Here is a 14,034-nt window from a genome sequence, read left to right as displayed (position 1 = left end):
TCTGTCTTGATGATACAGTAGATCTTAAAGTACAGCCTAATTTCTAACTCACCTCTTGGTCCTGCACACTGTCCTCATCCTGCCATCTCCCTGCTGCCTGCTCACTGTCCTCATCCTGCCATCTCCCTGCTCACTGTCCTCGTCCTGCCATCTCCCTGCTCCTGTGCCTCTCCTGCCTTCTGCTGACCACCACTTTCCTTCATACACATTAACATGCACCTATACTTTTGGTGTTCTGTAGCTCTTAACACTAATATTTCCTACTTACTCTTCTTTTACCACCAAAAAAGTGTCTGATGTCTCCATCTTTTCTTTTCCTCATAATGTGTCTGTGAATAAAATCAAATCTATGTTTAACAAAACAGTATCTGGGCTATCAGATGAAGCTTCTAAATATGTCCATAAATATGACATTGTGGAATGCAGAATCAATACCACTAAAATTCAAATAATAGGGCTTATTATTTGCTAGATAGTTTTTTAAGTTGGCCCTATAGGTTTCATTTATAATGATGTTTTTTCAGAGCATAACGTTAGACCTTCTTATGCATTAACATTGGCCTAATAACAAACCACAATGGCAAAAAAAATTCAGAAAGGCACAATTTATTCATGATAAAATGAGAATGAAAAGTTCATCTCCTTGGAAAATGACCATGATCGATTTTACCTCACCAAATAAGCCTGATTTAAATAGAGAACTTAGCTTATCTTGCTAGTTAACGTAACTAACGTTGACTGTACCGGCCTCAGAAGGACAATGGTAAGTAATTCAACTTATAAAGACGTCAGCTTGCATTAGTAGATGAAACACTTAAACTAATAAATGAAGGTTGTAAAATAACACATTTTCAACAGGCAAGACTTATGCTGGCTACTTAAATTTACCAATGCACGACAAACAGTGCCATGACAGACGAACACAACGAATATGTTGCTCAATGAGAATGAATGATGCAACCGACTGGCTGCTTCTAGCGCCGAGGTGGTTAAAATGGTACGGTCCACAATAGGGATGTCTGAAATCGCTTTACATAAAATTTTCCTACAAGGTGAGGTTATCTTTTTTTTTTTACAACAAAAGAAAAATGTAAAGACCCCCCCCCCAACTGCTATTTTTGTCTATTTGGGGGGGGTCTGGGTCTTGATCGGGGGGTACTGTACCGCCCATTATCCCACTGTAATTCGAACCATGGTGTGCATGAATATGATTCCCCAACTGAATGAAGATGAAAAATGCCTTTGGCCAGACAAGTAACAAAATGGTTAGTTTACGATTTAATTTGTTGTGATACTGAAGCCTCAGTAAATGTGTCCACCTACAGGTGCAATAGCGTCATTGCAGTCATTGCTTACTCCAGCTAAGGATGTGTGGATCCATAGGCCTAGCGAAATATCAAGTTTCATTTTGAGAATAGATGCTTACTTTAAAAAATTGATGGGCATTGATTTTTTTTTACCCTGGTAATTTAAACGTTCATAATATAGGTGCCTTTGGGACCATGTAACCAGTGTTAATTTTGGCAAGACTTTTTAATTTAGTTTTAGTCTTATTCACTGAAAATTATCATTCATTTTAATCTTTTGTTTTTGTTTTGTTTTAGTCAGTGGAACTCAGGTTTAATTTTAGTCTAATTTTAGTTTTGCTTAGTTTTTAGTCAGAATTTTCTCAGATAGGTTAATGATATTGAAATGTATTTTGCTGATGGATATTTCTCCTGGCTGTATAAATTCCCTTAAGAAGCAAGCATACCTTATACATAAGAATCCCCTATAACACTTAGTCATCTAGGCTGAGAATGTGTTTCTGACTTACCATACTTCTTTTATATATAAAAATGAATGGCTAAAATTTCTTAGAAGAAGTGCAATACAATCATATTTCCTTCACAGGTAGTTTTTTTTTCTGCATACATCAACAACACATACTTATACTTTACCCTGTTTCGTTTTTGTTATTAGGGCATTAAAACACTCATCAAATTTAACTGTATGGTCATTTTTGTACTGTAATAATTTTTGTTATTAGGGCATCTAGTGAGCTGAGACAAAGACTGAACTCCTTCAGTACTGTGTCTCTTTGGAGAATCCTTGGGTACTGCTGGTTTGACTTTGTGTCGAATGAGAGGTTGCTAGAAGAGTCCCAAATGAGGCACATTACCTGCATTGTAAGGGACCCAAGCAGCTGGACCAGGTCAAGGGGATGCCCACGTAATACTTGCATGCGGTAGATGAATGGCCATTTCCGGAGGGTGGGACTAGACCGTGTGTCTGCCAGGGGGGTTGCCGGCTGGGATCCCGAGGAGTTTCACTATGTGGTGGGTGCGGCGACGCACTGCATCAGCATATGCTTCCCAACCTGACCTGGCATATAAATACCTATCAAAAACACACATTTAACCATGTGCAAAAACTGTCTTCACAATATACAATAGCCCTTCTTCAAAAACAAATAGTACATAACACAGTAAAATTGCTGAAAAGACAAAAAAAGGGACAGTAGTGTGGCATTTAGGGCTAAGCATTAATCTTATGTGTCTTTCCTTCTGTTCAATTTAGTTTCAGGAAGATACTTATGTCCACCTACCCTCTGGACCCAATCCCTTCCGCAATGCTACAGATAATCTCTTAAGACCTTCTCCCCTTCATCACCACTATAATTAATAGCTCCCTAACATCTGGTCATGTACCGATTGCATTCAAAAAAGCCAGGGTTATTCCCATCCTGAAGAAACCCACCCTGAATCCCTTAGACATCAGCACTACCGACCAGTATTACTTCTCTGTTTTCTTTAAAAAATCCTTGAATATGCAGTTTACAATCAGCTGTCTCTATTTTTCTCAGAATAACCTCCATGATCTTATCCAATCTGGCTTCAAAGTGGCACATTTTACAGAGACTGCTCTCTTGGCTGTCACTGAGAAGCTACATGCTGCCAGAGTAACCAAACTGTCATCTGGCCTCATCCTCCTTGACCTTTCAGCAGCATTCGACACGGTCATCCACAAGATTCTGCTGTCCATCCTTAGGTGTCTTGGAATTTGTGGCTCAGTGTGACAATGGTTTGCTTCCAACCTAGAAGGCTGGTCATATAAAGTGACATGGAAGGGATCCACATCTACTCTAATGGTGTCCCTCAAGGTTCAGTTCTTGGTCATCTTCTGTTCTCTCTCTATATTAGATCTCTTGGTGAGGTCATATCCTCACACGGGTTCTCTTATCACTGCTATGCAGACTACACTCAACTCATCCTTTCCTTTCGTCCCTCAGACGAAACTCAAATCTCTGCATGTCTGGCAGACATCTCATCATGGATGACAGCTCATCAGCTAAAACTTAATTCCAGCAAAACTGAACTGCTATTCAACCCAGCTAATCCGTCCCCACACCAGGATATTGCAATCTCCCTGGACAACTCTCTGATTTGTCCTTTGGTCACCACCCATAACCTTGGGGTAACCATGGACAATCACCTGTCATTTTCCTCTCACATCGCTAATCTTTGCCACTCATGTCAATTTATCCTCTTTAACGTCAGAAGGGTTCATCCATTTCTTTCCACACAGGCCACTCAGGTATTTGTTCAATCTCTTATCATCTCGATACTAGACCACTAACTCACCTCTAGCCAGTCTGCCTCTGAGCACTATTCGTCCTTTGCAACTGACCCAGAATGCATCTGCCAGACTCGTTTCCACCCTTCTGAAGTTCTCCCATACTATGCCAGTGTTATGTTCCTTCCACTGGCTTCCTGTAGCTGCCTGCATCAGATTCAAAGGATTGATGCTCGCATACAAAGCCAAAAATGGACCTGCACCCTCCTACCTAAAAGAACTTCTCAGCCTGCACTGCACCACACTCTCTCCTCCAGCATCACTCAACTGGTCCCACCATCTCTCTAGGTGGAAAGAAGACACCTATGTCTTGACACTTATGTGTTGGAATGAACTTCCCCTAGATGTCTGTACAACTGAGTCATTGGGTGCCTTCAAATGATGACTAAAAACCTAGCTCTTTCAGAAGTATTTGGATTAGCACTTCCAGGAATATACTCTTAAAGAAAAATACTTGGGTGTCATGTGATGGCTTCGTAGGAGACGGTTGGTTTTTTGGGAGCTCCGTAAACAACCATCAAAAATATAACATAATCCCTTAATAAGCGAATCTTATCTATTAATGTTAGTATAGTCGCATGTCCCTTGAACATTTCTGGACGAAGCAACATCAAACAATGCCGCTATCCAAGAAAAATAGAAGCAAACTGCAACAGCAAAGTGTCGACTGCATTGCTACGCCATTACCTCAACATGGCCCCGAAAATGAAGATGATGACAGTAGCGATAAGGAACTGGAATCGCTAAAGCACTTGAACTGATGACTAACAAATTAATGATAGCTATCAACGATAAACTTGACCCTCTCGCTAAAACAGTCCTCTCCCATACCAAAGACTTGAAGAGGGCCAATGACCAGCTGGATGAGGTGGAGGTTAGGATGCTACATCTGGAAACTGCTTGCGAATCCCAAGCTGCTAAAATATTAGCCTTGGAACAGAAAATTGACTCTCTCACAGACCACATAGATGAGGTTGAGAATAGAGGACGGCGAAAGAACGTGTGTATTTTCAATTTGCCTGAGAACATGAAGGGAAGGAATGCTTTAAACTAAATGCTTTGAGTGCTGGCTACCGAAGTTTCTTAATATGGAGACCAAAGGAGGCTTTGCTAAACTTGAAAGGCCTCATCGCTCTCTAGCACCCAGGCCCGGTCATCATCTGATTTCACACATTTCCTGATGAACAGAAGGTGGTGGCAGTGGTAAGGCATAAAGTGGTGAAAGGTGACATCACCTTTGAGGGAAGGAAATTTTCCTTTTATCATAACCTGTCTGCTACTGTGCTTCAAAAGCGGAAAGAGTTTAATGAAGCCAAACAACGTCTCAGAAAAGCTGGTGTGGAATACTCCATGCTTTTCCCCACATGAGGTGTCTTTTAAAAACACAAGGAAAACCTTCCTCTCCCCGGCCAAAGTGATGTCTTTTGCGATCAGCATTAAGAACATAAGAACTATACAAACGAGAGGAGGCCATTCGGCCCATCGAGCTCGCTTGGGGAGAACTTAACTAATAGCTCAGAGTTGTTAAAATCTTATCTAGCTCAGATTTAATGGAACCCAAGGATTCAGCTTGCACTACGTTATCAGGAAGACTATTCCATACTCTGGAGCCAAGATGGATAAACATGCAGATGGCATTAGAGCTAAGTCTGAACAATGAATCACTCACATTGAAATCTGGTTCCATTTATAATTTGGTCTGAATGAGTATTAGTGCTGTAGTTCTCGAGACCGGTCTTGGTCTCGAGACCGGTCTTGAGACCAATTTGTTGTGGTCTTGGTCTTGTCTTGGTCTCGACTCTATTTGGTCTCGGTCTTGTCTTGGTCTCGACCCTATTTGGTCTCGGTCTTGTCTTGGTCTCGGACATAGCGGTCTCGATGGGATGGGGAAAAAAAGAGAAAACAGCACATTCTCACAGAACAGTATCATTATTCATTACGCGCCTCAATTCAAATGCAACCAGTCAGATGCATCTACTTTAAAAACGTTACATTGTATACATTTTCTCAGTGGACACAGTGCTTCACAGTCCACACACTTCATACACATCACATGATAGCGAAGTCGGCAAAGAAATGTTCCAAAACGTCACCACGGGTCACCATGTCACATGGTACAAAATCCTCGCGAGAGCAAGACGACTTGAGACAGACCGTGCAGTACAAATTGGAACCGCCTCCGTGACGACACAACTTTGCCCTTATTGGCTGAAGATTTTAGTCACATGCATGACGTTTGTATCCCAAGAAGTTCTAATGCGTTATCTGCTATTTCTCCCGAAAAGCACATAAAGCAGTGAGAACTGGTTTCAGTTCATTTACTGGTAAAATAAAGTTTAAATAAATTACATAAATGCTCTAACAGTACACGTAAGTTAGTGGTTTATTTATTGTTAGTTACTATAATGTTGTGCTGCTTTATTTGTTTAATCGTCAGACATACCCATCAGAAAGACATACCTATCGGACATACCCATCAGAAAGACATACCAATGAGACATGCCGATCAGAAAGACATACCAATCAGAAAGACATACCCATGAGACATGCCCATCAGAAAGACATGCCCATCAGAAAGACATGCCCATCAGAAAGACATACTTATCAGAAAGACATACCCATGAAGACATACCAATCAGACATACCCATCAGACATGCCCATCAGAAAGACATACCGATCAGAAAGACATACCTATCAGAAAGACATACCAATGTGACATGCCCATCAGAAAGACATACCTATCAGAAAGACATACCCATGAGACATAACAATCAGAAAGACATACCGATCAGACATACCAATCAGACATACCGATCAGAAAGACATACCCATGAGACATACCCATCAGAAAGACATACCCATGAGACATGCCCATCAGAAAGACATACCCATGAGACATACCCATCAGAAAGACATACCTATCAGACAGACATACCCATCAGAAAGACATACCCATCAGACAGACATACCTATCAGACATACCTATCAGAAAGACATACCGATCGTCCAATCTGTGAAGAAGGCATGCAGGTGATATTTGTATAGATTTATCTACACCCTTCTGGCAGTGCTGCCATTGCAGTCAGGTCTCACAGACTACGAGGAGTAGAAGTTGTCCGACTTGGCTGCAGTCAGTTTATACTCCACCCCTGCAGCCGCCGACAGATCGCGCTCCACGTTGCGTCAGCTGCAGTCGAACGCACCCATTGCTTCTTTAAGGGAGGATGGGCAAAATTACAACGTCGTCGGTGATTGGCTGTTGTGCTGGTGTTCAGTAAACCTCTGCTCGATAGGCCATCGAGTTGTCTGTCTCAGCGCATTCTCTAAAACGGAGCAAAAGTTTTATAGTCTGTGTGTATCATCCTGATCGTCCTTATTTTTTATCGATAAAAAATCGAGATCGTTTTATCTCCCAGCACTAATAGCATAGTTATAATTCAATTAAATTAGGTATTTCACATTCATTAGAAAGCACGGTCTTGGAGGTGCAAGTCAATCTGGAGGCTCATTCTCTTCAATTCAAAGCAGAGGATCATCACATAGCCGTATTCATAGCTTACCCGAGGCCTCTCTCCCTGGTACTTAATATGAACATCTTTCTGGTACATCCCATCTCTTTCCCTTGACGAGGTCTGATAAAATGGTTAAAGGAGATGATTGCTGAGAATATTATTTTCCATCAGGCCTCGTAACTATGACAAATCTGGGAGATTTTAAAAGAGACATATGGACATATGGACAATATAATTGAAAAGATAACATGAATTTGATTTAACGAGTAATGACACTTTACAGCAATGCCTTTTTTCTCTACAGTTGATCTGAGTAATGTGATGTCGATTCTAGCCCTATTCTGTTTTTTCGGTCTTGGTCTCGACCAGTCTTGGACTTGGTCTCGCCTTAGTGTGTCTTTTGTCTTGGTCTTGGTTTAGCTTGGTACCCTCAAGTCTCGGCAGTGTCTTGGTCTTGATACCCTCCGGTCTCGGCAATGTCTTGGTCTTGGTTTAGGTGGTCTTGACTACAACACTAATGAGTATACCGATGACTGGTGGTTGTTCATTATCATATACACTCACCTAAAGGATTATTAGGAACACCATACTAATACGGTGTTTGATCCCCTTTCGCCTTCAGAACTGCCTTAACTCTACGTGGCATTGATTCAACAAAGTGCTGAAAGCATTCTTTAGAAATGTTGGCCCATATTTCAATCTTGCAATCTTGCAGTTGATGGAGATTTGTGGGATGCACATCCAGGGCATGAAGCTCCTGTTCCACCACATCCCAAAGATGCTCTATTGGGTTGAGATCTGGTGACTGTGGGGGCCATTTTAGTACAGTGAACTCATTGTCATGTTCAAGAAACCAATTTGAAATGATTCGAGCTTTGTGACATGGTGCATTATCCTGCTGGAAGTAGCCATCAGAGGATGGGTACATGGTGGTCATAAAGGGATGGACATGGTCAGAAACAATGCTCAGGTAGGCCGTGGCATTTAAACGATGCCCAATTGGCACTAAGGGGCCTAAAGTGTGCCAAGAAAACATCCCCCACACCATTACACCACCACCACCAGCCTGCACAGTGGTAACAAGGCATGATGGATCCATGTTCTCATTCTGTTTACGCCAAATTCTGACTCTACCATTTGAATGTCTCAACAGAAATCGAGACTCATCAGACCAGGCAACATTTTTCCAGTCTTCAACTGTCCAATTTTGGTGAGCTCGTGCAAATTGTAGCCTCTTTTTCCTATTTGTAGTGGAGATGAGTGGTACCCGGTGGGGTCTTCTGCTGTTGTAGCCCATCCGCCTCAAGGTTGTGCGTGTTGTGGCTTCACAAATGCTTTGCTGCATACCTCGGTTGTAACGAGTGGTTATTTCAGTCAAAGTTGTTCTTCTATCAGCTTGAATCAGTCGGCCCATTCTCCTCTGACCTCTAGCATCAACAAGGCATTTTCGCCCACAGGACTGCCGCATACTGGATGTTTTTCCCTTTGCACACCATTCTTTATAAACCCTAGAAATGGTTGTGCGTGAAAATCCCAGTAACTGAGCAGATTGTGAAATACTCAGACCGGCCCGTCTGGCACCAACAACCATGCCACGCTCAAAATTGCTTAAATCACCTTTCTTTCCCATTCTGACATTCAGTTTGGAGTTCAGGAGATTGTCTTGACCAGGACCACACCCCTAAATGCATTGAAGCAACTGCCATGTGATTGGTTGATTAGATAATTGCATTAATGAGAAATTGAACAGGTGTTCCTAATTATCCTTTAGGTGAGTGTATATAAAATGGTTTGTGTAGAGCTAAGGTTATAAACATTACAAAAATTAATTTAAAATCAGATAATATAGGAAATATTTCAGTAATCGAGTTGATATTAAGTATAATTATATTATTTTATAATTAGTTATAGAATGCCTAATTTGGAGAAGTAAGTAGATAAAACAGTTGTCATAGCTCAGTTGACAGTGTGTATATCTGAACATGAACAATCAGGAGCGTTTATAGTGGACATCTAGTGATTTATAACTTTTAAATTCACAAAAGGTTTATACTGTGTTGGACTGCATGCTGCCGGTCAAAACTCGAAACAGTGGAAAGTTATTTCTGTATAAAGAAATCAAAATTTGCAGCTTAGAACTGATGGGATAATCTGAAAAATAATACAAGTACAACCAACTGGTAAGAGGTCATAGAAGGACCAAGGAACATATTAAGGTACATATAATTAGACTTTTCAAAACATAGCGGTTTATGCTTTGTTTGACAGTGTTGCTGCCAGTTGATGTCCTTGAAGACATGAAGTACATACAAGAGACGGATCTTCTTGGTGTCCTGAGGCCAGTTGAAGCTCATTGGTTGCATTAAATCATGTAAGTGCACCAATTTTTACCTGTCAGACTTTGCAGAGATGTTTGTACTTATTTCTAAATTCTGATTACCTTGACTTGTTTTGGTAAATTTCCGGGAATTCAGATGAAGATCACTGAAAAAGTACTCAGTGACACTGGACTGGACTGGACTGGACTGAAGAGCACCAGAGGTGGTTTCAGCCATCCACAAAGCGCCTTAAATGGTCCTATGTTGTGTATTTTTTTTTTTTTACTGTAGCATAATATTACATAAGCTTTTACCACTGGTTTAGCATATTTGTTTTTAAATATTGGAATATGAACTGCATATTTCAGAGTATAAAATCTACACAGTGAGTTTGAAGTGAGAATAGTTGGGTACACAAGTCCACTGTTATCTTGTGTTCGCCATAGAACAAAAGACAAAAATGTATTTATAAGTTTTATGGTTTTTTTCCACAACAGATGCTTTTTCAAGATTAACCCAGAAAGGGGCTCCAAGGTGGAGAAAGGACCAAAAAGACAAGCAATGAATCCAAATGTTCTGTCTATTATTTCAAGAATAGCTGACTTTGAGTGGAGGGAGCAGCATAAGTTGCACTCAACATGTTTACAATGCGATCTCTGGACATTGCTAATAACAAAAATAATTATACAGATGTTCCTCTACTTACGAACTTTCAACTTACTAACTTTCAGACATACGAACGAAAAGGACGGTAAGCCCAAGTTCTTTGGGCTCCCGTTTCCTGTCCGCAACATTTTTTTTTTCTGTGCTCCAATACCACCTAGTACGACTTCTGGCCGCTACTCCCGCCACACGGCAGTGCAGCGTGTGTATTCCCAACATCCTGGTTCTTTGTACTTGCGTATACTAGTGATGGGAACTCCGGCTCTTTTCAAAGATTCGGCTCTTTTGGATCGGCTCCCTTTAAAGAGCCAGCTCTTACAGCTCCCGAATGGCTCTTCGTTTAGTATCACTTGGATGCTTATATTTTAGCCTAATTAAGCAATTATGAATGGTTTGTGTATAAGCAATTTCTTATTCATTGTATTCAGACGTTACGTATTTTTATGCATTTTTTCATTACAAAAAATACTCAGTTATTACTGTTTAACATTTTAATAAAAGCTTTAAATGAACAACTTAACACAAAACCACAGCAAACACAGCAAACAAATTAAATAAAGGCCAAACTCAACAACAACACAACACTATGACTCTTTGAATAAAAGTTTTTAGGCCAGGTTGGCATTCAGAAATGCCAGATGCCTCAGCTTAGATGGGCTGATGCGATTTCTCCTCTCCGTGATTATTTGTCCTGTTTTTGAGAAAACTCTTTCTGAGGGGACCGATGTAGCGACAATGCAAAGTCTTCCTACCATTACCTTAACCAGGCGTGGGTAGACTGCAGCCTTGGCCTCCCACCAGCTCAGTGGGTCTTCAGCTCTTTGGATGAGGGGCTCCTCAAGATAGGACCTCAACTCCAGCATAGCATCAGCTGTGGGATTTCTCCTTGCAGTGTCTTCTGTTGCTCTTTCATCAAAGAGCCTCCACACAGCAGAAGCTTGTGGTTCCTGTGAACACGCCCCTGCTCCAATTTCTTCCTCTTGGCCCTCTGATGGAGGAGCAGACAGGCTGCTGGGGTTGCATCTTGCTGCTGCACTTATTCTTTGAAATGCCTCATCCACAGCTCTGTTGTCATTAAATGCTACCTTTTTAAACCGGGGGTCCAGAGCGGTGGCTTCTGAAAGCACAGTGTTGTACTCCATCCTCAGAAATTTTCTGTCCTTGGATGAAGAAAGAGTGATAGCCAGCTCCTTTACTTTATCCACTGTTACACTACGTTGGTGGTGGGCTGTTACCCGCTGTAGACCCTTGCAGAGAGGAAGCATTTTGGAGGCTGTGACATAGCTGAAAAAGAGAAAAAAGAAAATGTGAAAATAAGATTTTGCAATGTGATACATTGCCTTTTTTACAATTAATAAATCATTTGTCTGTAATACATAGTATTTTGCTACAGTATTTACTACAATCTTTAACTGTATAGTAGTCAAGTAAAAACAAAATTGTTCAAGGTACCTTTCTGCACTTATCTGTCAGTCACCTCCTCAAAGGGCTCCAGAATGGTGCAGACTTCGTTCACTGTCTCCCATTCCTCTTGACTTAAAGTTTCAACAGGAGCGTTGATTACAGCCAGGGTGGAGATGATGGCATCTTTTGACTCGAGGATGCGTTTCAACATATAAAATGTTGAGTTCCACCTTGTAGCACACTCTTGTTTGGGCCTTAGCTCTGGCATCCCCATCTGGCGTTGCATAGACTTCAGCTTCTCTGTGGCAATTGTGCTTTTATGGAAAAACTCTACAATAGCCTTTATTTTGTCCACAGTTGGTTTCACCACCTTCAGCGCATCTTTAACTATCAAGTTTATTGTGTGTGCAAGGCATGGGTTGTGAGTCCACTGCAAATTTTTTATGGCTTTTGTTATGTTTGCTGCATTATCAGTAACACAGCACACCACTTTGTCATTTACTTGCCATTCTTTTGCCACTCTTAGTAGCTCCTCTGCTAGGTTTTCTGCGGTATGTCTCTCAGCAAACTCAAAACAGTCAAGAAGGCAGGATGTCATCTTAAAGTTTTCAATAAAATGACAAGTGACAGACATGTATGAGCATGTTGTTCTGGATGTCCAGCAGTCAGTTGTAAGGCAAACTGCTGAAGCTTTTTTGACTCTGTCTTGCCATAATGCACGCTCCTTGTTATATAGTTGTGGAATAATTGTTTGGGACAAAGTTTTTCTGCTAGGGAGAACATACATGGGGTTTAAGGCCTGTACAAAAGTTTTAAATCCTCTGTCCTCCACAATGGAAAATGGTTGAAAGTCGCTAGCTATCATTTTAGCCAGCTCCTCATCGACACTTATTTGTTTGTCTGGCGTCATTTGTTTTGGAATAAATGTGCTTATTTTGGTTTGAACTGAAGACCGTGTTATACCTGCAGTTTTCGGTAAGACAGTGGATGCTGCAGCAGAAGTACTTGGGTCTTTTCCAGGGTCAGTGGATGGCAGGCGAGAGGGCACGCTCTCCTCCAGTTGCACGGATGGGTGGGTGGTTCTTATATGTCTGTGCAGGTTTGTTGTTGACCCTGCTCTAACGGATATTTTCATATTACAAATTCTGCACTTACAGTAGCTTTGCAGTCTCCAATATCACTGAAATGCAGCCAGATGCGCTAATTTCTTCACTCTTCTTTTTTTCTTTACAATGCCCTTGCATTTAAATCTGGCTCCTTGTCTGTCGCAGCGACACGTACACAGTAGAGCTTAGATCGGGCCCAAAAAATTAAACCCGATCCTACCCGAGCCCGTGCACCTTGTGTCCGAGCCCGACCCGGTCCGACACATTAACTGTAATTATGAGCCCGAAACCGATTTAAAGACGTTCTCAACTACAATTCTAAGTTGTTTGAACTACAGAAATTAGTTTAGATTTATCTTAATGAAAAATGCAACAAGGACGAAGCATGTAAACTGCATTGTTTGTTTATTCAGAATGGATCGCAAATAGATCCGAATGAAAAAAAAACGTGAACAATGATAAACACAGAAAATGAACAAGTAATTAACTTTGGATGGCATATTTAATAAATATGATAACTTTAAGTAAAGGGTTAAGAAAAAGGTTAAATCCTTCCGTAAGCAGCCAACGAGGTATGTGTTAATTAAGTTTTAGTTAAGTTTGTTGTATTTAGCCATGTAAATGCTAACTGAGGTTCGTGTTAACTGTATATGAATTCTCTAAGCTGTCTTTATTGTTATTTATATTTCATTTGAATTTCAATGTTTGTTAGCTAATATTGTAAGTAAATGTGCTTGATTTTGTGTTTCCGTATCTGTATTTAGTTCTCACGTCTGCCGTGATGGTGATAATAACGAAGCCACTGTCTTTCGAATAAACCGTCGGCTCAGTTAAATGCAAAGGACTCTTGTGCTCGTGTCTTACGGGAGGGAGCTACATTTATAATTATGGCATAGCTCTCCACCCAATTAGGCTAATTAAGTAATGATTAAAAAAAAAAAAAACACACACAAATGCTTGATCATGGCCCCGCCCAGCCCGGCCCGGCCCGGCCCGAAGATAGTGGCAGGAAATATCGGCCCGACCCGGCCCACGGGTCGGGTCGGGTCAAGTCTGGGCTCGGCCTCGGGCAGAGAATCTAAACTCTAGTACACAGAGCGACAGTGTCCTGTACCAACACTCGCTGTCTTCGGAGCGTCTGCCCCCCTTCCTTCTTTCACATAATGGTACGATCCTAGTCCGATGTGTTGTTCGTGAACGAGCCGGCATTATGAGGCAATGTTCTGTGTGCCCATATAAATAAAGTCCCGTCCCTACCGAATGTATTTTCAGCAGAGCCGAGCAGGAGCGGCTGAAGCTTCGGCTCCTCTCGTTCGCTTCAAAGCATCGGCTCTTAGAGCCGGCTCGTTCGCGAACGACACATCACTAGCGTATACCCTTAAAATAATGTTGAATAACGACTTGTGAACATTTCA

Source organism: Paramormyrops kingsleyae, chromosome 16, assembly GCF_048594095.1.
Source record: "Paramormyrops kingsleyae isolate MSU_618 chromosome 16, PKINGS_0.4, whole genome shotgun sequence".
NCBI lineage: Eukaryota > Metazoa > Chordata > Actinopteri > Osteoglossiformes > Mormyridae > Paramormyrops > Paramormyrops kingsleyae.
Note: the sequence above shows the minus strand (reverse complement) of the source record.